The sequence below is a fragment of the Sus scrofa genome, chromosome 10, assembly GCF_054392235.1.
Source record: "Sus scrofa isolate SSC_HxYL_T2T_F1_AM1 chromosome 10, Sscrofa_HxYL_maternal_Yorkshire_Landrace_v2.0, whole genome shotgun sequence".
In the NCBI taxonomy this organism is placed as follows: Eukaryota; Metazoa; Chordata; class Mammalia; order Artiodactyla; family Suidae; genus Sus; species Sus scrofa.
This window is the reverse complement of record NC_139392.1, coordinates 29,546,495-29,572,395: the sequence shown is the minus strand read 5'-3', so window position 1 is coordinate 29,572,395 and position 25,901 is coordinate 29,546,495. Positions and strand designations below refer to the sequence as shown.

Below are 25,901 nucleotides of genomic sequence, written 5' to 3'. Positions count from 1 at the left end.
GTGTTTGTTCGTTTGATTGTTTGTTTGAGAAGGGGGTAGAGGGGTGGGTAGGTTGGATGCCTTTGAGCTGATGGGGAAAGTTTCCAGGAAGGGGGGGGGGTGTGGGTGGGGCCAGAGAGGGGCGAGGGGGGCGGGGACGCGGTTGTGCAGAGCGCCTGCGTGGGGGTTGCGTGCGTGCCGTGGCGTGCGAGGGGGTTGCGTGCGTGCCGTGGCGTGCGTGGGGGTTGCGTGCGTGCCTGGGAAGGGAGCCCCCGGAGCGACTGCTGAGGGACACCGCGGCGAGCGAGCATGGGTGAAGGAGCTGAGGGCATGAGCAGGGCTGCAGCGGGCAGGTCCAAGGTAGGTTTGTGTTTATCTTTTTGAGAAGGGAAGAGGGTGCCTAGGATGCTTGGGAAAAGGGGAGGGAAGGTCCCAGGAAGTGTTTGGGGGAAAGGTGCGTGGTTGGGGAGGGACCGGCTTCAGTGCAGGGCAGGTATGGGGGTTGAGTGCAGGAGGGTTAGCTGCGTGGAGGGGAAGGGAGCTCAGAGGGAATGGGGAGGGCCACCGCGAGCGTGGGGGAGGGAGGTGAGGATGGCAGCGGAGCCCCAGCTGAGAGGTTGAAGTTAGGGTTAGTTTTGAGAGGCAGGAAGAGGGTGGATGGGATCCCTTGGAAAAGTGGAGGCGAGGTCCTAGGAAGGGTTGGGCCTGTGCGAGTGCGGGGAGCGTGGAGGCGGGCAGGCACCCCTTGCCCCCCGAGCGTGCGTGGGGGTTGCGTGGGTGCAGGGGAAGGGAGGCCGGAGGGAATGGAGAGGGACACGGAGAGCCTGGGGCCCTGCGGGGAGGTTGTGAGGGGCATTCTAGGGGATAGGTTCAAGGTAGGTTTTGGTGGCTGCTGCGGTGGTGGTGGTTTTTGTTGTTGGTTTTTGGTTTTTGGTTGGTTGTTGTGAAGGGGGAAGAGGGTGGAGGATGAGGATCCCTTAGCACATGGGAGCGGAAGGATGTCAGGAAAGGAGCCCAGAGGGGTTCGTGTGGGAATGGGCCAGGGCAGCTGGGAGGGGCTTGTGGGTAGTGCCTGAACAGAGGGGAAGGGAGAGCTGAAGGGAGTGCTGAGGGCCAGGGCGAGCAGGGGGGGACTGAGGTAAGGCTGTCAGTGGAGTTCCAGCAGCAGACAGGTTCAAGTGAGGTGTTTTTTGTTTTGGTTTTTGGCTTGCTGTGTGTGTTTGTTCGTTTGATTGTTTGTTTGAGAAGGGGGTAGAGGGGTGGGTAGGTTGGATGCCTTTGAGCTGATGGGGAAAGTTTCCAGGAAGGGGGGGGGTGTGGGTGGGGGCAGAGAGGGGCGAGGGGGGCGGGGACGCGGTTGTGCAGAGCGCCTGCGTGGGGGTTGCGTGCGTGCCGTGGCGTGCGAGGGGGTTGCGTGCGTGCCGTGGCGTGCGTGGGGGTTGCGTGCGTGCCTGGGAAGGGAGCCCCCGGAGCGACTGCTGAGGGACACCGCGGCGAGCGAGCATGGGTGAAGGAGCTGAGGGCATGAGCAGGGCTGCAGCGGGCAGGTCCAAGGTAGGTTTGTGTTTATCTTTTTGAGAAGGGAAGAGGGTGCCTAGGATGCTTGGGAAAAGGGGAGGGAAGGTCCCAGGAAGTGTTTGGGGGAAAGGTGCGTGGTTGGGGAGGGACCGGCTTCAGTGCAGGGCAGGTATGGGGGTTGAGTGCAGGAGGGTTAGCTGCGTGGAGGGGAAGGGAGCTCAGAGGGAATGGGGAGGGCCACCGCGAGCGTGGGGGAGGGAGGTGAGGATGGCAGCGGAGCCCCAGCTGAGAGGTTGAAGTTAGGGTTAGTTTTGAGAGGCAGGAAGAGGGTGGATGGGATCCCTTGGAAAAGTGGAGGCGAGGTCCTAGGAAGGGTTGGGCCTGTGCGAGTGCGGGGAGCGTGGAGGCGGGCAGGCACCCCTTGCCCCCCGAGCGTGCGTGGGGGTTGCGTGGGTGCAGGGGAAGGGAGGCCGGAGGGAATGGAGAGGGACACGGAGAGCCTGGGGCCCTGCGGGGAGGTTGTGAGGGGCATTCTAGGGGATAGGTTCAAGGTAGGTTTTGGTGGCTGCTGCGGTGGTGGTGGTTTTTGTTGTTGGTTTTTGGTTTTTGGTTGGTTGTTGTGAAGGGGGAAGAGGGTGGAGGATGAGGATCCCTTAGCACATGGGAGCGGAAGGATGTCAGGAAAGGAGCCCAGAGGGGTTCGTGTGGGAATGGGCCAGGGCAGCTGGGAGGGGCTTGTGGGTAGTGCCTGAACAGAGGGGAAGGGAGAGCTGAAGGGAGTGCTGAGGGCCAGGGGAGCAGGGGGGGACTGAGGTGAGGCTGTCAGTGGAGTTCCAGCAGCAGACAGGTTCAAGTGAGGTGTTTTTTGTTTTGGTTTTTGGCTTGCTGTGTGTGTTTGTTCGTTTGATTGTTTGTTTGAGAAGGGGGTAGAGGGGTGGGTAGGTTGGATGCCTTTGAGCTGATGGGGAAAGTTTCCAGGAAGGGGGGGGGTGTGGGTGGGGGCAGAGAGGGGCGAGGGGGGCGGGGACGCGGTTGTGCAGAGCGCCTGCGTGGGGGTTGCGTGCGTGCCGTGGCGTGCGAGGGGGTTGCGTGCGTGCCGTGGCGTGCGTGGGGGTTGCGTGCGTGCCTGGGAAGGGAGCCCCCGGAGCGACTGCTGAGGGACACCGCGGCGAGCGAGCATGGGTGAAGGAGCTGAGGGCATGAGCAGGGCTGCAGCGGGCAGGTCCAAGGTAGGTTTGTGTTTATCTTTTTGAGAAGGGAAGAGGGTGCCTAGGATGCTTGGGAAAAGGGGAGGGAAGGTCCCAGGAAGTGTTTGGGGGAAAGGTGCGTGGTTGGGGAGGGACCGGCTTCAGTGCAGGGCAGGTATGGGGGTTGAGTGCAGGAGGGTTAGCTGCGTGGAGGGGAAGGGAGCTCAGAGGGAATGGGGAGGGCCACCGCGAGCGTGGGGGAGGGAGGTGAGGATGGCAGCGGAGCCCCAGCTGAGAGGTTGAAGTTAGGGTTAGTTTTGAGAGGCAGGAAGAGGGTGGATGGGATCCCTTGGAAAAGTGGAGGCGAGGTCCTAGGAAGGGTTGGGCCTGTGCGAGTGCGGGGAGCGTGGAGGCGGGCAGGCACCCCTTGCCCCCCGAGCGTGCGTGGGGGTTGCGTGGGTGCAGGGGAAGGGAGGCCGGAGGGAATGGAGAGGGACACGGAGAGCCTGGGGCCCTGCGGGGAGGTTGTGAGGGGCATTCTAGGGGATAGGTTCAAGGTAGGTTTTGGTGGCTGCTGCGGTGGTGGTGGTTTTTGTTGATGGTTTTTGGTTTTTGGTTGGTTGTTGTGAAGGGGGAAGAGGGTGGAGGATGAGGATCCCTTAGCACATGGGAGCGGAAGGATGTCAGGAAAGGAGCCCAGAGGGGTTCGTGTGGGAATGGGCCAGGGCAGCTGGGAGGGGCTTGTGGGTAGTGCCTGAACAGAGGGGAAGGGAGAGCTGAAGGGAGTGCTGAGGGCCAGGGCGAGCAGGGGGGGACAGAGGTAAGGCTGTCAGTGGAGTTCCAGCAGCAGACAGGTTCAAGTGAGGTGTTTTTTGTTTTGGTTTTTGGCTTGCTGTGTGTGTTTGTTCGTTTGATTGTTTGTTTGAGAAGGGGGTAGAGGGGTGGGTAGGTTGGATGCCTTTGAGCTGATGGGGAAAGTTTCCAGGAAGGGGGGGGGTGTGGGTGGGGGCAGAGAGGGGCGAGGGGGGCGGGGACGCGGTTGTGCAGAGCGCCTGCGTGGGGGTTGCGTGCGTGCCGTGGCGTGCGAGGGGGTTGCGTGCGTGCCGTGGCGTGCGTGGGGGTTGCGTGCGTGCCTGGGAAGGGAGCCCCCGGAGCGACTGCTGAGGGACACCGCGGCGAGCGAGCATGGGTGAAGGAGCTGAGGGCATGAGCAGGGCTGCAGCGGGCAGGTCCAAGGTAGGTTTGTGTTTATCTTTTTGAGAAGGGAAGAGGGTGCCTAGGATGCTTGGGAAAAGGGGAGGGAAGGTCCCAGGAAGTGTTTGGGGGAAAGGTGCGTGGTTGGGGAGGGACCGGCTTCAGTGCAGGGCAGGTATGGGGGTTGAGTGCAGGAGGGTTAGCTGCGTGGAGGGGAAGGGAGCTCAGAGGGAATGGGGAGGGCCACCGCGAGCGTGGGGGAGGGAGGTGAGGATGGCAGCGGAGCCCCAGCTGAGAGGTTGAAGTTAGGGTTAGTTTTGAGAGGCAGGAAGAGGGTGGATGGGATCCCTTGGAAAAGTGGAGGCGAGGTCCTAGGAAGGGTTGGGCCTGTGCGAGTGCGGGGAGCGTGGAGGCGGGCAGGCACCCCTTGCCCCCCGAGCGTGCGTGGGGGTTGCGTGGGTGCAGGGGAAGGGAGGCCGGAGGGAATGGAGAGGGACACGGAGAGCCTGGGGCCCTGCGGGGAGGTTGTGAGGGGCATTCTAGGGGATAGGTTCAAGGTAGGTTTTGGTGGCTGCTGCGGTGGTGGTGGTTTTTGTTGCTGGTTTTTGGTTTTTGGTTGGTTGTTGTGAAGGGGGAAGAGGGTGGAGGATGAGGACCCCTTAGCACATGGGAGCGGAAGGATGTCAGGAAAGGAGCCCAGAGGGGTTCGTGTGGGAATGGGCCAGGGCAGCTGGGAGGGGCTTGTGCGTAGTGCCTGAACAGAGGGGAAGGGAGAGCTGAAGGGAGTGCTGAGGGCCAGGGCGAGCAGGGGGGGACTGAGGTAAGGCTGTCAGTGGAGTTCCAGCAGCAGACAGGTTCAAGTGAGGTGTTTTTTGTTTTGGTTTTTGGCTTGCTGTGTGTGTTTGTTCGTTTGATTGTTTGTTTGAGAAGGGGGTAGAGGGGTGGGTAGGTTGGATGCCTTTGAGCTGATGGGGAAAGTTTCCAGGAAGGGGGGGGGTGTGGGTGGGGGCAGAGAGGGGCGAGGGGGGCGGGGACGCGGTTGTGCAGAGCGCCTGCGTGGGGGTTGCGTGCGTGCCGTGGCGTGCGAGGGGGTTGCGTGCGTGCCGTGGCGTGCGTGGGGGTTGCGTGCGTGCCTGGGAAGGGAGCCCCCGGAGCGACTGCTGAGGGACACCGCGGCGAGCGAGCATGGGTGAAGGAGCTGAGGGCATGAGCAGGGCTGCAGCGGGCAGGTCCAAGGTAGGTTTGTGTTTATCTTTTTGAGAAGGGAAGAGGGTGCCTAGGATGCTTGGGAAAAGGGGAGGGAAGGTCCCAGGAAGTGTTTGGGGGAAAGGTGCGTGGTTGGGGAGGGACCGGCTTCAGTGCAGGGCAGGTATGGGGGTTGAGTGCAGGAGGGTTAGCTGCGTGGAGGGGAAGGGAGCTCAGAGGGAATGGGGAGGGCCACCGCGAGCGTGGGGGAGGGAGGTGAGGATGGCAGCGGAGCCCCAGCTGAGAGGTTGAAGTTAGGGTTAGTTTTGAGAGGCAGGAAGAGGGTGGATGGGATCCCTTGGAAAAGTGGAGGCGAGGTCCTAGGAAGGGTTGGGCCTGTGCGAGTGCGGGGAGCGTGGAGGCGGGCAGGCACCCCTTGCCCCCCGAGCGTGCGTGGGGGTTGCGTGGGTGCAGGGGAAGGGAGGCCGGAGGGAATGGAGAGGGACACGGAGAGCCTGGGGCCCTGCGGGGAGGTTGTGAGGGGCATTCTAGGGGATAGGTTCAAGGTAGGTTTTGGTGGCTGCTGCGGTGGTGGTGGTTTTTGTTGTTGGTTTTTGGTTTTTGGTTGGTTGTTGTGAAGGGGGAAGAGGGTGGAGGATGAGGACCCCTTAGCACATGGGAGCGGAAGGATGTCAGGAAAGGAGCCCAGAGGGGTTCCTGTGGGAATGGGCCAGGGCAGCTGGGAGGGGCTTGTGGGTAGTGCCTGAACAGAGGGGAAGGGAGAGCTGAAGGGAGTGCTGAGGGCCAGGGGAGCAGGGGGGGACTGAGGTAAGGCTGTCAGTGGAGTTCCAGCAGCAGACAGGTTCAAGTGAGGTGTTTTTTGTTTTGGTTTTTGGCTTGCTGTGTGTGTTTGTTCGTTTGATTGTTTGTTTGAGAAGGGGGTAGAGGGGTGGGTAGGTTGGATGCCTTTGAGCTGATGGGGAAAGTTTCCAGGAAGGGGGGGGGTGTGGGTGGGGGCAGAGAGGGGCGAGGGGGGCGGGGACGCGGTTGTGCAGAGCGCCTGCGTGGGGGTTGCGTGCGTGCCGTGGCGTGCGAGGGGGTTGCGTGCGTGCCGTGGCGTGCGTGGGGGTTGCGTGCGTGCCTGGGAAGGGAGCCCCCGGAGCGACTGCTGAGGGACACCGCGGCGAGCGAGCATGGGTGAAGGAGCTGAGGGCATGAGCAGGGCTGCAGCGGGCAGGTCCAAGGTAGGTTTGTGTTTATCTTTTTGAGAAGGGAAGAGGGTGCCTAGGATGCTTGGGAAAAGGGGAGGGAAGGTCCCAGGAAGTGTTTGGGGGAAAGGTGCGTGGTTGGGGAGGGACCGGCTTCAGTGCAGGGCAGGTATGGGGGTTGAGTGCAGGAGGGTTAGCTGCGTGGAGGGGAAGGGAGCTCAGAGGGAATGGGGAGGGCCACCGCGAGCGTGGGGGAGGGAGGTGAGGATGGCAGCGGAGCCCCAGCTGAGAGGTTGAAGTTAGGGTTAGTTTTGAGAGGCAGGAAGAGGGTGGATGGGATCCCTTGGAAAAGTGGAGGCGAGGTCCTAGGAAGGGTTGGGCCTGTGCGAGTGCGGGGAGCGTGGAGGCGGGCAGGCACCCCTTGCCCCCCGAGCGTGCGTGGGGGTTGCGTGGGTGCAGGGGAAGGGAGGCCGGAGGGAATGGAGAGGGACACGGAGAGCCTGGGGCCCTGCGGGGAGGTTGTGAGGGGCATTCTAGGGGATAGGTTCAAGGTAGGTTTTGGTGGCTGCTGCGGTGGTGGTGGTTTTTGTTGTTGGTTTTTGGTTTTTGGTTGGTTGTTGTGAAGGGGGAAGAGGGTGGAGGATGAGGACCCCTTAGCACATGGGAGCGGAAGGATGTCAGGAAAGGAGCCCAGAGGGGTTCGTGTGGGAATGGGCCAGGGCAGCTGGGAGGGGCTTGTGGGTAGTGCCTGAACAGAGGGGAAGGGAGAGCTGAAGGGAGTGCTGAGGGCCAGGGGAGCAGGGGGGGACTGAGGTAAGGCTGTCAGTGGAGTTCCAGCAGCAGACAGGTTCAAGTGAGGTGTTTTTTGTTTTGGTTTTTGGCTTGCTGTGTGTGTTTGTTCGTTTGATTGTTTGTTTGAGAAGGGGGTAGAGGGGTGGGTAGGTTGGATGCCTTTGAGCTGATGGGGAAAGTTTCCAGGAAGGGGGGGGGTGTGGGTGGGGGCAGAGAGGGGCGAGGGGGGCGGGGACGCGGTTGTGCAGAGCGCCTGCGTGGGGGTTGCGTGCGTGCCGTGGCGTGCGAGGGGGTTGCGTGCGTGCCGTGGCGTGCGTGGGGGTTGCGTGCGTGCCGGGGAAGGGAGCCCCCGGAGCGACTGCTGAGGGACACCGCGGCGAGCAAGCATGGGTGAAGGAGCTGAGGGCGTGAGCAGGGCTGCAGCGGGCAGGTCCAAGGTAGGTTTGTGTTTATCTTTTTGAGAAGGGAAGAGGGTGCCTAGGATGCTTGGGAAAAGGGGAGGGAAGGTCCCAGGAAGTGTTTGGGGGAAAGGTGCGTGGTTGGGGAGGGACCGGCTTCAGTGCAGGGCAGGTATGGGGGTTGAGTGCAGGAGGGTTAGCTGCGTGGAGGGGAAGGGAGCTCAGAGGGAATGGGGAGGGCCACCGCGAGCGTGGGGGAGGGAGGTGAGGATGGCAGCGGAGCCCCAGCTGAGAGGTTGAAGTTAGGGTTAGTTTTGAGAGGTAGGAAGAGGGTGGATGGGATCCCTTGGAAAAGTGGAGGCGAGGTCCTAGGAAGGGTTGGGCCTGTGCGAGTGCGGGGAGCGTGGAGGCGGGCAGGCACCCCTTGCCCCCCGAGCGTGCGTGGGGGTTGCGTGGGTGCAGGGGAAGGGAGGCCGGAGGGAATGGAGAGGGACACGGAGAGCCTGGGGCCCTGCGGGGAGGTTGTGAGGGGCATTCTAGGGGATAGGTTCAAGGTAGGTTTTGGTGGCTGCTGCGGTGGTGGTGGTTTTTGTTGTTGGTTTTTGGTTTTTGGTTGGTTGTTGTGAATGGGGAAGAGGGTGGAGGATGAGGACCCCTTAGCACATGGGAGCGGAAGGATGTCAGGAAAGGAGCCCAGAGGGGTTCGTGTGGGAATGGGCCAGGGCAGCTGGGAGGGGCTTGTGGGTAGTGCCTGAACAGAGGGGAAGGGAGAGCTGAAGGGAGTGCTGAGGGCCAGGGCGAGCAGGGGGGGACTGAGGTAAGGCTGTCAGTGGAGTTCCAGCAGACAGGTTCAAGTGAGGTGTTTTTTGTTTTGGTTTTTGGCTTGCTGTGTGTGTTTGTTCGTTTGATTGTTTGTTTGAGAAGGGGGTAGAGGGGTGGGTAGGTTGGATGCCTTTGAGCTGATGGGGAAAGTTTCCAGGAAGGGGGGGGGTGTGGGTGGGGGCAGAGAGGGGCGAGGGGGGCGGGGACGCGGTTGTGCAGAGCGCCTGCGTGGGGGTTGCGTGCGTGCCATGGCGTGCGAGGGGCTTGCGTGCGTGCCGGGGAAGGGAGTCCCCGGAGCGACTGCTGAGGGCCACCGCGGCGAGCGAGCGTGGGTGAAGGAGCTGAGGATGTGAGCAGGGCTGCAGCGGGCAGGTCCAAGATAGGTTTGTGTTTTATCTTTGTGAGAAGGGAAGAGGGTGCCTAGGATGCTTAGGAAAAGGGGGATGGAAGGTTCCAGGAAGTGTTTGGGGGAAAGGTGCGTGTTTTGGGCGGGACGAGGGTGGCGGGGAGCGGCTTGGGGGCGGCGCAGGCGTGGGGGTTGGGTGCGTGCAGGGGAAGGGAGCGCGCAGGGACTGTGGAGGGCCACCGCGAGCGTGGGGGCGGGAGGTGAGGATGGCAGCGGAGCCCCAGCTATGTATAGATTTCTAAGGTATCTCCAGACTCTTCTCCATAGTGGCTGTACCAGTTTACATTCCCACCAGCAGTGCAGGAGGGTTCCCTTTTCTCCACAGCCCTTCCAGCACTTGTTCTTTGTGGTTTTATTAATGGTCATTCTGACTGGTGTGAGGTGATATCTCATGGTTGTTTTGATTTGTATTTCTCTTATAATCAACGATGTTGAGCATTTTTTCATGTGTTTGTTGGCCGTCTGTGTATCTTCTTCGGAGAATTGTGTATTCAGGTCTTTTTCCCATTTTTCCATTGATTGATTGGTTTTTTTGCTGTTGGGTTGTATAAGTTGCTTATATATTCTAGAGATTAAGCCCTTGTCAGTTGCATCATTTGAAACTATCTTCTCCCATTCTGTAAGTTGTCTTTTTGTTTTGGGTTTCCTTTGCTGTTCAAAATCTTTTCAGTTTGATTAGGTCCCATGGGTTTATTTTTGCTCTAATTTCTATTGCTTTGGGAGACTGACCTGAGAAAACATTCATGATGTTGATGTCAGAGAGTGTTTTGCCTATGTTTTCTTCTAGGAGTTTGATGGTGTCCTGTCGTATATTTAAGTCTTTCAGCCATTTTGATTTTATTTTTGTGCATGGTATGAGGGTGTGTTCTAGTTTCATTGCTTTGAATGCAGCTGTCTAGGTTTCCCATCAATGCATGCTGAATAGACTTTCCTTTTCCCATTTTATGTTCTTGCCTCCCTTGTCAAAGATTAATTGACCATAGGTGTCAGGGTTTATTTCCGGATTCTCTATTCTGTTCCATTGGTCTGTCTGTCTGTCTGTTTTGATACCAGTACCACACTGTTTTGATGACTGTGGCTTTGTAGTATTTCTTGAAGTCTGGGAGAGTTATGCCTCCTGCTTGGTTTTTGTTTCTCAGGATTGCTTTGGCGATTCTGGGTCTTTTGTGGTTCCATATAAAATTTTGGATTGTTTGTTCTAGTTCTGTGAAAAATGTCATGGGTAATTTGATCGAGATTGCAATGAATCTGTAGATTGCTTCTGGTAGAATGGCCATTTTCACAATATTGATTTTCCCAATCCAGGAGCATGGAATATCTTTCCATTTCTTTACATCTTCTTTGATTTCTTTGATTAAGGTTTTATAGTTCTCGGCATATAGGTCCTTTACCTCCTTGGTCAGGTGTATTCCGAGGTATTTGATTTTGTGAGGTGCAATTTTAAAAGGTATCGTACTTTTGTATTCCTTTTCTAATATTTCATTGCTGGTATACAGAAATGCAACTGACTTCTGAATGTTAATCTTATATCCTGCCACTTTGCTGAATTTATTAATCAGTTCAAGGAGTTTTGGGGTTGAGTCCTTAGGGTTTTCTAGGTATAGAATCATGTCATCTGCATACAGTGACAGCTTTAACACTTCTCTTCCTATATGGATGCCTTTTATTTCTTTTGTTTGTCTAATTGCTGTGGCTAAGACTTCCAAAACGATGTTGAAGAGTAGTGGTGAGAGTGGGCATCCCTGTCTTGTTCCAGATTTGAGTGAGAAGGCTTTCAGTTTTTCCCCATTGAGTATTATGTTTGCTGTGGGTTTATCATAAATGGCTTTGATTATATTCAGGAATGTTCCCTCTATACCCACTTTGGCGAGGGTCTTGATCATGAATGGATGTTGAACTTTGTCAAATGCTTTTTCTGCATCTATTGAGATGATCATATGATTTTTGACTTTTTTTTTGTGAATGTGGTGTATGATGCTGATTGATTTGCGTATGTTGAACCATCCTTGTGAACCTGGGATGAACCCTACCTGGTCATGGTGTATAATTTTTTTGATATGTTGTTGGATTCGGTTGGCTAAGATTTGGTTGAGAATTTTTGCATCTATACTCATCAATGATATTGGCTGATAGTTTTCTTTTTTGGTGGTATCTCTGTCTGGTTTTGGAATGAGGGTGATGGTGGCATCATAGAATGTCTTTGGCAGTATTCGTTCTTCTTCAACCTTTTGAAAGCGTTTAAGGAGGATGGGCACCAATTCCTCTTTATATGTTTGATAAAATTCGCCTGTGAATCCATCTGGTCCTGGACTTTTATTTGTAGGGAGTGATTTTATGACCTCTTCCATTTCATTTCTAGTGATGGGTCTGTTCAGTTGGTCTGTTTCTTCTTGATTCAGTTTTGGCAGGCTGTAAGATTCTAGAAAATTGTCCATTTCTTCCAGATTGTCAAACTTGTTGCCATATAGTTGTTCATAGTATTCTCTTATGGTTTTTTGTATTTCTGCAGTATCCGTTGTGATTTCTCCTTTTTCATTTATAATTTTGGTGATTTGGGTTCTTTCTCTCCTCTTTTTAGTGAGTCTGGCCAGGGGTTTGTCAATTTTGTTCACCGTTTCAAAGAACCAGCTCTTGGTTTTATTAATTTTCTCTATTGTTTTTTGAATCTCTATTTTATTGATTTCTTCATTGATCTTTATAATTTCCTTCCTTCTGCTGACTTTAGGACTTTTTTGTTCTTCTTTTTCTAATTCGTTTAGGTGGAGGGTTAAGTTGTCCATTTGGGATCTTTCTTCTTTTTTGAGAAAGGCCTGTATTGCTATAAATTTCCCTCTGAGCACTGCTTTCGCAGCATCCCATAGATTTTGAGAGGTTGTGTCTTCATTATCATTTGTTTCAAGGTAGTTTTTAATTTCCTTCTTGATTTCTTCATTGACCCATTGGTTTTTAAGTAGCATGTTGTTTAGTGTCCATGGAGTAGGTTTTTTCTCTTTGCTTTTCCCATGGTTGATTTCTAAGTTCATGGCATTGTGGTCAGAGAAGATACTTGAGATAATTTCTATGCTCCTAAATTTATTGAGATTCGCTTTATGTCCCAATATGTGATCGATTCTTGAGACTGTTCCATGAGCATTTGAAAAGAATGTGTATTCTGATTTTTTTGGATGTAGTGTCCTGAAGATATCAATGAAGTCTAACTTTTCTATTGTTTCCTTTAGGATCTCTGTTGCTTTATTGGTTTTCTGTCTAGAGGATCTGTCCATTGATGTGAGGGGGGTGTTTAGGTCTCCTACTATGATTGTATTCTCATCAATATCTCCCTTTATGTCTGTTAATATTTGTTGTATGTATCTGGGTGCTCCTATGTTTGGGGCATATATGTTGATGATAGTAACATCCTCTCCTTGGATGGATCCCTTAATCATTAAGTAGTGTCCTTCTTTGTCTTTCTTTATGTCTTTTGTTTTAAAGTCTATTTTGTCTGATATGAGCGTTGCGACTCCTACTTTTCTGTCATGTCTATTGACGTGAAATACTTTTCCCCACCCTTTCACTTTCAATCTATATGTATCTTTTGTCCTAAGGTGAGTTTCTTGTAGGCAGCATATTGAAGGTTTTTGCCTTTTTATCCACTCAGCCACTCTGTGTCTTTTGATTGGGGCATTCAGTCCATTGACATTTAAGGTGATAAATTGATAGATGATTATTTATTGCCATTTGAACCTCGTGTTCCAGTTGATTCTATGGTTCTCCATTCTTCCTTTCTTTTTTTTTTTTTTTTTTTTTTTTTTTTTGTTGGATGGTCTCCTGTTGTTATCTGCTTGAGTGTATTTTTTTTTCATTTTTTGTAAATGCAATATTTGGTTTTGGCTTGTGGTTGCCCTGTTTTTTAAGTATGCTAACCCCTTCCCATAATTGTGTGTTTTAGCCTGATGGTCCTGTAAGTTCAAACACTTCATTACTATATTAAAAATTAAGAAGAGAGACATACATACAAACAAAAAGGGTTATTTACCTCCTAACATCCCTTGCCCACATTTTGTGGTTTTGATGACTCTTTTATTTTTTTCTTTTTAATTTTATTTTGTTTGAAGTATGTTCATGATTAAATCTGTATGCTGGCTTATTTGAGTGACTGCTCTCTGATTGCAATTTCCTCAGTCCTAGTTCTTCCTCTTCTTCTTCTTCTTTTTTTTTTCTTTTCTTTTTTCTTCCCTTTCCTTCCTTTTTGGTTTAGAGAAGCTCTTTCAAAATTTCCTTTAACCTGGGTTTTGTGTTGCTGTATTCTTTAAGTTTTTGTTTGTTGGGAAAAATTTTTATTTCCCCTTCTATTTTAAATGATATTCTTGCTGGATAAAGTATTCTAGGTTGCATATGTTTTCCTTGTAGCACTTTAAATATCTCTTGCCATTCCCTCCTGGCCTGTAGTGTTTCTGTAGAGAAATCAGCTGATATTCTTCTGGGGGTTCCCTTGTAGGTAACATTCTGTTTTTCTCTTGCTGCCTTTAGGATCCTCTCTTTATCACTAACTTTTGCCATTTTTATTATGATGTGTGTTGGTGTGGGTCTGTTTGGGTTCAGTTTGTTTGGGGCCCTCTGTGCTTCTTGTATCTTGAACCCAGTATCCTTTAGATTTGGGAAGTTTCCATCGATAATTTCTTCAAATGTATTTTCCATTCCCTTATCATTTTCTACTCCTTCTGGAATTCCTATTATGCGTAGATTGGCCAGCTTTCTATTATCCCATAGGTCTCTTATATTGCTTTCCAGTTTTTTGATTCGGTTTTCTGTCTGTTGACCGGATTGAGTGATTTCCATTATTCTATCTTCCATATCACTGATTTGTTCTTCTGCATTATTCATTCTGGTTTTTACTGCCGTTAGTTCAGTTTGCGTCTCTGCAAATGAATGTTCTAGTTTCTCTTGGCTCCTCCTTATATTTTCTAGTTCCTTTCTGAGGGTATCTGCATTACTGTTCATATCTTCTCTTAATTCCTTCAGTATTTTCCCTATTTCTCTTTTGAACTCCAGGTCTGTCAGACTGCAGAGATCTGTTTCATTGTTGACTGTTTGAGGTGAGTTCTCCTGTTGGTTTGACTGGGGGTGGTTTCTCAGCTTCTTCATCTTGCTTGTTGTTTTCTTTCTCCTTTTGGAGTTGTACTCTCCGTGATCGGGTAGTGTTTGCCTTGTCACTACCGTGGAATATTTCCTGAGGGCTGGCGTTGTTGGTCAATCTTTTTTAAGGCAGTGTGGCTTTTCTGGAGTGTTGATGGGGCTAACAGTGTTTCTTTGAAGCAATGGAGGACTTCCTGAGGGCAGACAGGACTGGGAGGTCCACCCCACGATGGTAGCAGATTTCACTTGGTCATGCAGAGCTTGCTCTGGTGTTTTTAGGCTGTGGGGTTCTTGCAGGGAGTTGGCGGTGTTGGGCAGCTGCTCTTCAGGGGTGCATCACCCCCTGGGGGCTGGAGAAGCTATCTGGGTCACTGAGAACCTGAGAGGCTCTTCCCTAGGGCAGCCCAACTCAGAAGGACAGCCTGAGGATGTAGGTGAATCTTTTCACAGTCTGGCTGAGCTTGTTGCAGCTTTTCTGGGCCGCAGGGGCCCTTCCAGGGGGCTGGTGGTGCTGAGCAGTTATTTCACGGGAGTGGGGCATCCCCTGGGAGCTTGGGCGGGTAGCAGGGCCCTTGGAGACCCAAGAGGCTCCTCCCCAGGGCAGCCCGACTCAGAAAAACCATCTGAGATCTTTTCCCAACTCGGCCAGGCTTGTTGCAGCTTTTCTGTGCTGCAGGGGGTGCTGCCTGGAGCTGGCAGTCCTATGCAGCTGGTCCACTAGGTCTCAGCACCCCCTGGGGGCTTGGGCGGGTAGCAGGGCCCTTGGAGACCCAAGAGGCTCCTCCCCAGGGCAGCCCGACTCAGAAAAACCGTCTGAGATCTTTTCCCAACTCGGCCAGGCTTGTTGCAGCTTTTCTGGGCTGCAGGGGGTCCTGCCTGGAGCTGGCAGTCCTATGCAGCGGGTCCACTAGCTCTCAGCACCCCCTGGGGGCCTGGGCGGGTAGCAAGGCCCTTGGAGACCCAAGAGGCTCCTCCCCGGGGCAGCCCGTCTCAGAAAAACCGTCAGAGAATTAGGCCGATCTATTCACAGTCTGGCTAGGCTTGTTCTAGCTTTTCTGGGCTGCAGGCCTTTTCTAGGGTGCTGGTGGTGTTTGGTGCTGCTCTGCAGAAGTGTAGCCCCTCCAAAGGGCAAGCAGGCCTGTGCAGGGACAGCCCCTGTGGTGGTAGGCTTCAGGCAATTGTTGAGACCAGCCCTCCTGGATGGCAGGTTGCCCCAGGTCCAGCGAGAGCATAGGGGGTGGTGGGGGTGGGGGGGATGCACTGGGAAGCGCAGCTTTCTGCTAGCTAGCGGACCTGTAAGCTTGCTGTAGTGTGGGGGGTATTCTATGGGGACCCACCCCTTCTTCTCTCCCCTCCCCAGCAGGGGTGCAGACCAGGCTCTTCTCCCAGGTTCCCTCTGAGGCGGCTTTCCACTTCCCCGCCCTTAGAGTATTGCTCCCTTCCCCTGTGACAGCTTTGTTTTCTAGTCTCCCAGGCAGTCTCTGCCCCTTCAAATGGTTTAGAGACCTCCCAAGCAGTTTCCGCTCTGCCCCGCCCCCTAGCCCGGGGACTAATCTCTGGAGCCAAGGTCTTGGTACCCAGCCCCCACCCAGGCGTCCCCCGGCCTCCTCTCGGGGACTAACCTTCAGAGGCAAGGTCTCGGTGCCCAGCCCCCAACCAGGCGTCTCAATTTTTGGTGACTTTGCCCGTAGTTCAGATGGTCCGTTGGGTTCTTGATGGGTTTTTCCGTACTCCAACTTACTGACTGCTACACTCTTCTCTGCATCTGGAGATTCCTCCGGTTCGTTTGATCTTTCCCCCGTGTAGGTGACTTTCCAGGGTGCGGGATCCCTTTCTCCTCCGCAGTTCCCTTTCGGGAGCGCCCATCCCACTCGGATTCACCTTCTCTCACTCTCCTCTTTTCTCCCGTTCTGCCCAATAATTTCACGAACTTCTTGCCGTTATTGGAGTTTAGGTTCCTCTGCCAGCGATTGGTTGCTGTTCTGTGTGAGTCATTTCTTCTGTAGATGTGCTTTTTTTGTTGTGTTTGTGTGAGAGGGCGAGCGTGTCCCCCTACTCCTCCGCCATCTTGTCCTCCCGTATCGGATTTTTCTTATTCTTTAGCTCACCTTTAGTCCTTTACCCTAAGGAATAATCATACTTTGCATCTCTGCAGAAAGTTTTGTAGCAACCTAAGACTGTAAAATAAGACTTTGGCTAAAAAATGGTCTGTATCAATAAAACGGAAATTTATGTAGTGATGTATAATGATATTTTAGAAAATAATGTCAGGTTCATGATGCATTGTTATGGAAAAACAAAGGTTACAATAAAACACTATGTAAAGCAAGACCTGTTATTTTAAACATACAAATCAGAAAATAGAGGCTAGCATACAGAGAAGACTAGAAAGAAATTTATCAAAATATTAATAGTGATTATCTATGGGTAGTGGATTTCCTAGTATTTTTTTTGTTTTGTTTTCCCTGTGCAACTAGATATTCCAAATGAACATTATGTTATCATTATAATTAATAAATTATTAAAAAATGCTGCCTTGAACATTGATAATATTTATTTGTGACAGTGTTATTTTACTGTTAGCTTATTTAATATTCTACTGTATCTTTTGGCTCCTAAAGTAACTCTTCCTTGAGAAAGTTAATTGAGCTGTTAGGTATGTAAACTTAGTATCTCAGGCTGTGTATAACTTCAGTTCAGGTCCTTTATATTGGTGGGTAAATTTAACCTTTGATAGACTTATCTATTGTCTTACTCAAAGTAGTTTCTTCAATAAAATTAGAATTTTCTATTTTACTTTAACCGATCATTTGGGAACTAGAGTAAAGTAATCCTTACTGAAGTTATCTTTAATTTTACTTTTCTAAAAGGAGTTGAATAAAGTCACTACTCAACTGGCTCAGGTCACTTCACATTTGCAGGATAAGCAAGAATATGGCAGTCAGGTGAAAAGTCATCTTAAAGAATATAAAGAGAAACATCTCTCTTTAGAACAGAAAACTGAAGAATTAGAAGGTCAAATTAGGGTTTGTATAAAAGAAACTGAATTTCGCCATATTTTCTGTTCCTGTAGCAATGTAATTGATGACTCAGATGGAATCTAAGATTTCAAACTTTCAAACAAAGGTTAAGCTGTGATGTAAAAGTTTTAAAAATTAAAAAAAAAGAAAGATTTCTCATCATGGTGCAGGGGTTAACAAATCCGACGAGGAACCAAGAGGTTGCGGGTTCGGTCCCTGCCCTTGCTCAGTGGGTTAAGGATCCGGCGTTGCCATGAGTTGTGGTGTAGGTCGCAGATGCAGCTCGGATTCCATGCTGCTGTGGCTCTGGCGTACGTAGGCCAGCAGCTACAGCTCCGATCAGACCCCTAGCGTGGGAACCTCCATATGCCACGGGAGCTGCCCAAGAAATAGCAAAGAGACAAAAATAAATTAAATAAATAAATAAATAAATAAATAAATATATAAATGGAGTTCCCATCGTGGCGCAGCAGAAATGAGTCCAACTAGGAACTATGAAGTTTCAGGTTCAATCCCTGGCCTTGCTCAGTGGGTTAAGGATCTGGCGTTGCCATGAGCTGTGGCGTAGGTTGCAGATTTGGCTTGGATTTGATGTTGCTGTAGGCTGTGACATTGCTAGGTGTAGGCTATAGCTCTGATTTGACCCCTAGCCTGGGAACCAAAAAAAATTACCTGTGCTTTTTCTTGTTTAATTTTTGAATTCCATCTTTACTTTTAACTTCTTTGTTAAAGGAGGGCTTTTGCAAATAGCAGTTAACATATATACTGGTTCCATGGTATGTGTAAATATTTCAAAGAGACAGCCAACCAGGGATCTACTCTGTAATTATGAGGAACTTATTTTTTGTTTTGCTATATCATTCCTGTCTCTTTCCCTCTTTATTCCAGTATAATATTCAGGGATGGCATATTTCTTCCTATTTTAAACTTTACATTTATACTCTTTGGGTTTTGTTTCTAATTTAATATCATTTAAATTTATTATAATTTACACTATGGTAAACTTCTTTCTTTAATACAACTCCAGATGAAAGTTTGGAGCTAAAGAGATTAAGTGGCTACACATATGAGAGAAGGATTTGACCTGAGTCCCTTGTCCTTTAAATTAAAACTGCTGTAAGTTAAAAATTTCTCAAGTTACTATATATATAAGTTATACCTCCACTGTCAGATAAAGCACTTCTGTACAACTGTAGAATCCTGGGCTTTGAATTTGTATACATCCACATCCACATCAGTATAACGTGGAAGAAGAAAATTACATTTTCAGATCTTCTCTGCATTCCTTTTTTTATTTTCTTTATGGTCAATAACATGGCATGACAAATTACTCGACATAATGGTTGAAAAAAACAAAAAACTAATTTTTTAGATGAAGGCGTCTCATGAGAAGTCTATTTAAGTATCTTTTAAAAATAGTTATTTAGAACCAATAATATTTATTGTAACCTATCACAACATTGGATATTAGATATTTTTTCTAATCATTGTTTTAGGACGTATTCCATCTGTTACGTAGAATTAACATAGTTACATTGAGTGTCAAATATAAGCATTGAGTAAGAACTACAGGTACCTAGATTGGCTTATAAAATATTTAGGGCACAAAATTTTTTACTGCTATACAAGAAAATGTCTTGCTCATAGATTTTTGAACTATGTACTTAACAGTTTGACTTTTTTTTGGCTTCACCTATGGAATGTGGAAGGGCCTCAGCCAGGGATCAAACTTGCACCACCGCAGCAACCTGAGCTGCAGCAGTGACAATGCCGGATCCTTAATCTGCTGAGCCATTAGGGAACTCCTGACTTTTGTGAATTTGTAAAAGTGCCCACAGTTATATCTACATGAATGACACAAAAATCACACTGTGAAGAACAATGATCTCTAGATGAAGAGATTGAAGAAGCAAAATCAGAAGTTTAATTGGTTTTATGTTTAGGGTCAATAGGTGTTAATGAGAAGGATGACATGACAACTGCATTTTAGTTGTGAATAGTTCTAATTATCTCAGTATTATTAACTGTGATTATAAAGGAGTACATATTTTAAGTGGGCCCATGTGTGAACCTGTTACTTAGTTTTTTCGGACTTTAGTTAATAAATTTTACGCAGGTAACAAATATAATTATTTTAAGTTTTTCTCTTAGAGTTAATTTTGAAAATTAAAAACTCAGTGACTGCTTCTCCTATAGGAAGCCTGCTGCTAGGTTTTCTTAAATATTCCATGATAAATGGCAGCTTTATTCAGTGAAAGCTTCAGAGTGTATTTTTTATTATAACAGATATTTTTGGCTATTTTTGTGTGTTATGTCAACACCAGTTTGAATGTAAACAAAAGTGGTATAATGTTATAGTAGATAATTGACATTAAAGTTGTTATTATATTTCTTCAATAGAAATTGGAAGCTGATTCACTTGAAGTTAAAGCAAGCAAGGAGCAAGCTTTGCAGGATCTACAACAGCAAAGACAACTGAACACAGATTTAGAGCTTAGAGCTACAGAATTGAGTAAACAAGTTGAAGTGGAGAAAGAAACATAAGCTTAATGACTTAAGGGGGAGCATTGTAAACTAAGAATTAACATATTTTTAAGATTTCAATTTTATCATCACATCTTTAAGGATTTACTTGATTCTATAAACTGCTTATATTAACATGAATAAAAATAAATCCATATAATATGGTTAAATAGGAGGGCTTGTTACCAGTCACATTTCAGCAGACTTTGTCTTTAAATGCCAAATATTCCATTCCGACTGTGTTGACGGACTTGATCTGTGGCAAGAGCATGAAGATTTTTGACTCTCAGTAGTAAAGATGGAAGTTGGGTGCGTGGGAAAGTTACCTTTCAGAGAAATGAAATAAAACCCATCAATAATTAAGTTGTTTTACACCTTCATGGTTGCATCCTTGTTTTGGGAGGGATGACAAAATTTTTTTGTTCTCATATCTAGTACATTGGGTCCTGATACTGTGAATTTGAGGATATACAGGTGCAAATGGCATTTCTTCTCACTGATAACATCATAGTTTCCAGTGCTGACGTTTGGAGAGTACACCTGATCCTTTGTATCACCCACTAACTTGGTTGTCACCTCTGGAAGCCAGTCATGTGTCTTTGAAGGTGACCTCTGAGTTGCTTCTTGTTCTCTTTCCCAAGGACACTTATGGGATCAGTGGTTCTTTCCACTTCTACTAAGGTTTTTTTTGTTTGTTTTTTTTTTTTTTTTCCCTTTATACGAACATTTCCTATGTTGGGTCCTGCCTTTCTAGAGTACTACCTAAGAAAGGCAAGCTAGGTAAACATATCTAGAGTTTGACTAAACCCTCAACCTTGGTTGAAAGGCTCAGCCCACATAACAGGGCACAGGGCCCCCCTTTCTCAAGGGCCACTGATGCTATTCAAGCCCACCAACTTCCATCTTATATTTTCATTCCTCTGCAGTTTAATATATTTTCAAATATCTTTTGTGATTTCTTCTTTGATCATGGTTAGTTAGAAGTATTTTGTTTACTTGTCAAATATTTGGGATTCTTGTAGATATCTTACTGTTACTGGTTTCTCATTTAATTCCACTGAGGTCAGAGAACATACTCAGACTTTTCAAACTGTTTTATTTAGGGCCCAGTATATGGCTTATCTTGGTTAATTTTCCTTGGGTACACATATGTGTTGTTGGGTAAAGTATTCCATAAATATCAATTAGGTTGAGGTAGTTGATAATATTGTTCTAATCTTCCATATCCTTGCCATTTTTTCCCTTCTGGTCATTTCTATCAGTTTCTGAGAACGGAGTGTTAAGGTTTCCCAGATCATGTGTGTTTTTTTTTTTTTTTTCATTTTGATTTGTTTTGTTTTTTTATTACTAAGTGACTTTAAAAAAACAGCTAAGTTTTGCAGTCACTATGAAGGCCTTTATTTCTATTGCTGTCTTTGATTCACATAGTCATATGATTTTATAATAATTATTTGTGGGAAAGTTAAATAGCATAGTGAATAAATATATCAAGTCCTAATTTCAAGGTTGCTTGACATGGATTTTAATTATATTAAAATGGTAAAGTAATAATTAGTACAATGACTTTTCTGTTTAGACCTTTAAAAATCAGTGCGGTACAGGATCCTATGAATGTAGTTCACTTTTCTAGCTACTTTTTAGAAAGTAAAAGTAAGTTTCTGGGACTAAAAGTTCGAAATTTTCAAGGTATATGTGCAGCTCTGGTATTGTATTAATACCTAACTTCAATTATGTGGCTGATATAGCTTTTAATAATCTCTCTTTAACATATTGTTCAATTTATAGTAAGTACATTGATGGTAAAATACACTAGAAAGAGGATACATTCTAGAAATACTACTTTGCATCTGGTTTTATTTTCTCTTTAGAAACTTGTTGATCTTTAATATGTGCTTTTCCTTTGATATGCATATAAACATAATTGTATTCATTTTATGAAAAGAGAAGTCTTTAACTCTTACAGCAATATGTGCATTTCCTTATTCTTATAAATTTTTACTGATTTAGCTACAGAAAGCATTTTTTAAGGGGCAAATAATAACAAATCTCTTACATAATCTGCTAGGTTCTAAGATTACAATAAATCTTTTGTCCTTCCTCTATCTGAAATGAGATATTCTTCTGTTTTTTTCCTACTTACCTTATGTGTTTTGAAGTTTAAGTCGTTTCAAAGATATAATGTGTTTTATGTTTTCAAGGAAGGAGGCAAATTTCTGTATGTTCAGGGGTTAATAGGTTCTTTAGAGTACAGGGAAAACTTTTCTGGCTGTCGTAGGCTAGGTTTGCTCTATGCACAGTTTTCTTTGGGGATTAAGTCAGGGGCGTTAGATGGTCTTGACTTTACCACTAATTTATTTACTTGAGGTAAATCTTCTTTATCTGTTAAATAGTCAGAACAGATGTTCTACGGCATTTTTTTGGTTGTGTGGTTTTATTATTTTTTGACTAAATTTTTTTTGCTTTTTTTAAAAAAAAAAAATTACAGTTAATTTATAATGTTGTACCAACTTCTGCTGTACAGAAAAGTGACCCAGTCATATACATGTATATATACATACACACACACACATATATACATATTACTTTTCTTATATTATCTTCCAAGATATAGTTCCCTGAGACTTGATATAGTTCCTGTGTTATACAATAGGACCTCATTGCTTATCCATTCTAAATGTAATAGTTTGCTTCTACTAACCTCAAACTCCCAGTCTGTCCCATTTCCCCTTGGCAACCACAAATCTGTAAGTCTGGGAGTCTGTTACTCTTTTGTAGATAGGTTCATTTTGTGCCATTTTTTTGAGGGGGGAGGGGCTGCCCATGGAGCTCCTGGGCCAGAGATCAGATTTAAGCTGCAGCTGAGACCTATGCCTCAGCTGCACCAATGCTGGATCCTTTAACCCACTGTGCTGGGCCAAGGATTGAACCTGCATCCTACCAATTCCATTGCGCCACAGTGGGAACTCCTGTGCCGTATTTCAGATTCTGCGTTTAAATGAAATAGGGTATTTGTCTTCCTCTTTTTTCTTAATTTCACTTGGTATGAGAATCTCTTGTTCCATATGTGTTGCTACAAATGGCATTACTTCATTCATTTTTATGGCTGAGTAGTATTCCATTGTATATATGTACCATATCTTCTTAATCCATTAATCTGTAGATGGACATTTAAGTTGTTTCCATGTCATGGCTATCGTGAATAGTGCTGCAGTGAACATGGGAGTGCATTTATCTTTTTGAATGAAAGTTTTGTCTCGATATATGGCCAGGAATAGGACTGCTGGGTCATATGGTAGTTCTGTATTTAGTTTTCTGAGGAATCTCCATATTATTGAACCTCCATGGTGGTTGTACCAATTTACATTCTCACCAACAGTGTAGGAAGGTGCCCTTTTCTCCACACCCTCTCCAGCCTTTGCTATTTGTAGACTTACTAATGATGGCCATTCTGACTGGTGTGAGGTGGTACTGGCTTGATACATTAAATTATTATTTTTACTTCTTAAGGATACAAAAAAGTTTAAAAAAGTAATAATTTATTTTGAATGGTAAATTAGAGGTGATAAATTATGCATTATTAAATTTTTTCTTAAATAGCATATCCAGTACAAAGTTGGATCTACAGAAGAAATCTGAAGCACTTGAAAATATTAAGCAAGTGCTTACCAAGCAAGAAGAAGGAAAAAAAAATCCTTAAACAAGAAAATAGAAAATTTAAGTCAAAATGCAAAAATGCAGCAGGAAGAATTGAATAACAAAATTCAAGCAGCAGTGACAGAACTACACAAAGTGAAGATGGAGAAAGAAACTCTAGTAACAGAGCTTTCTGGAGCAAAAGAGGAATTATCAAAAGTTTCTGATTCTTTGAAGAACTCCAGAAGTGAATTTGAAAAGGAAAGTCAGAAGGGAAAAGCTGCTATATTAGATATGGTTAGTTGTTTATATTTACTTTTTTTTTAAGCAGAAGTGATAATATTTAAAATGTACTGATTCTTCTGCCTAATTCATATTTGACATTTTCTTTTTTGCTTTATAGGGCCACACCCATGGCATGTGAAAATTCCCACAGGAGGGGTTGGATTGGAGCCACAGCTGCAGGCCTACAACACAGCCACAGCAATGTGGGATCTGAGCTGCATCTGTGACCTACACAACAGCTCATGGCAATGCCAGATCCTTAACCCACTGGGTGAGGCAAAGGCCAGGGATCAAACCCGTACCGTCATGGTTACTAGTTGGATTCATTTCTGCCAAGCCACAATGGAAACTCCTAAAAAAAAGATTTTCATGTTACTTTTATGTTCCTTTCTGTTTGGAGAAAACATCTATCTGTACACATTCCCTCTTAAAGTATATGTGATTATTTTTATTTATCATTTCAACACTTTCTTTTTAAGAATTTCCTTGCTTCCTTTTTTTTGAAGCATATTATTCTACGTTTAAAATAGCATAATTTGGAATTACCTGGTGGCTCAGGGAGTTAAGGATCCAGCATTGTCATTGCTGTGGCTTGGGTCATTGCCGTGGTGTGCATGGGTTTGATCCCTGGCCAGAGAACTTTTGCACACCACAGATGTGATCAAAAAAACCAAACCATATCCACAACCACATAAGTTATTTAATTTAATTAATTCTGTGACAAAAAATGTGGCTTCCAAACCAAAGTTTTCTAAAATCTTGCCCAAATACTATCTAAATTATTTATTGTGACTCTTGGTTGATGATTGAAACACTTAGCCTTTTCCTGTTCCTCCTTCCTTACTGCTATAATACTTGCCTGTTTTTATTAATGAAATGGGATTATTTTGTCCCATCTTCAATGATCAGCAATTCTGGTTTATTTCCTTCTAAGGACCTTATAAGCTTGTAAACCAAAAGTCTTATTTTACTACAGATATTTTCGGCATAATATAGTTTCCATTTTTTTAGGAGAAAACCTGCAAAGATTTAAAGCATCACCTTGAAGTACAGATAGAATGCGCACATAAGGAACAGAATGAACTGAAAAACTCACTTGAAAAAGAGGAGCTAAGATTTTCTTTTTCTGTAACAAAATATGTTATAGCATAATAAGGTATTTATATTTTCAAAATATTTTCAGTGATAATTAGGTCAAAAGAAGGTTTATTTCATTTGTGTTCTACCCACTACTAAAAAGATTTAACCTAGTTTTTGATAAGAGGCCTAAAATAAAAGTAGTTAATTAAAGATGGAAAATTGAGTAATCTAACTATAGAGTTATAATTAGATAATTTAGATTAAGGCAGACTACTATGGATAAAAAAAAGTCTTGATAGGCTTTCCGTAGAAATGAAATTTTAAGGGCAATTTCATGGACATTGATATTAATATATTTGATAATGGTTGTTTAACAATGAAGAGATTTGTTGGCGTTCCTGTCATGGCTCAATGGTTAACAAACCCGACTAGTGTCTATGAGGATGCAGGTTTGATCCCTGGCCTCGCTTCGTGGGTTAAGGATCCAGCGTTGCCATGAGCTGTGGTGTAGGTTGCAGATACAGCTTGGATCTGCTGTTGCTGTAGCTGTGGTGGAGACAGGCATTTACAGCTCCGATTTGACCCCTAGCCTGGGAATCTCCATGTGCCACAAGTGCGGCCCTAAAAAGACAAAAAAAAAAAAAAAAAAGATTTTCTGTGGTTAATACTTCTGTTGTTCTCCATCAAAAGAAGCAAGAGTATAATATACATTAAGCGAGTATAGTAATATGTTGCTATTTTTTCTGAAGGCATACCTCCAGCAGCCAGAGTCCAGGCATGTAGCTTTCTAGAGATCTGATTTGATAAAGTAGTGAAACCTGGTCCTGACACATCTGTAGTGTTGTGTTCTGGTTGTTGCTTGAAAGAAGACACCTGTGTTTTAGATGCCAACATGTAACTGGCAAAATTATGGTGGTTTAGTGTATAAGTTCTGAATCCAGATTGTCCAGATTTATATCCTGGTTGTGCCACTTAATAGCTGTGCTGTCTTGCCTTGTCTTAGGCTGACAACTTGATCTCTCTGTGTTCCAGTTTTCTCAGTAGAAGATAAGGCTAATAAGAGAATGTTCACTATAGAATTATTTTGAGAAATAAATTGGTTAATATATTTCAAAGTGCTTAGAAAACCAGCTTAACAAAATAAATGGTCAAATGTTAGCTATTACTTTGTCATTGGTTATCATAACCAGTGGTACTTGTTAATCATTATTGTTATACTACCTGATTCCTGCTTTGCACAAAATATTTCCCTTTGTGTTGGAGATAAGCTGAAGCACTGAATTTTTTTCAAAAGTTACTCAGAATACGGTCAAATTGCTCAAATTATGTTCATAGTGAAATATGCATAAAACATGAAACATGACCTTAGCTAGAAATGTCGGAGAATGTGTAGTTCTCCTTGGCCACAGAGGAACCTCTCTTAGCTTCTATATGATGTCTAATTTTGAACAGAACTATATCCTAGTAGATTGTAAAAAGAAGGTATTAACAAAATATTCCTCAGATCTCTAAATGACAAATTGTGTGCGGTATAGTTTAGTTTCATCAAATACTAA

General features: G+C 46.2%; 1 protein-coding gene across 16 annotated transcripts in view; it reads left to right on the top strand.

Annotated features, from left to right (window-relative positions):
- The window catches only part of LOC146398905 (uncharacterized), a 111,688-nt gene that overhangs the window by 11,632 nt on the left and 74,155 nt on the right, over positions 1–25,901 (top strand). For 8 of the 16 annotated variants that reach the window (XM_084980768.1, XM_084980755.1, XM_084980767.1 and 5 more), the window contains exons 2-3: positions 22,945–23,277; positions 24,277–24,421. The gene's annotated coding sequence lies outside the window, so the exon portion shown is untranslated. Of the gene's footprint in view, positions 1–215; positions 340–1,409; positions 1,534–2,602; positions 2,727–4,990; positions 5,115–6,183; positions 6,308–7,419; positions 7,501–22,944; positions 23,278–24,276; positions 24,422–25,901 lie in introns of those variants that run through there. The other 8 variants (XM_084980763.1, XM_084980753.1, XM_084980751.1 and 5 more) reach the window with 7 other exon arrangements.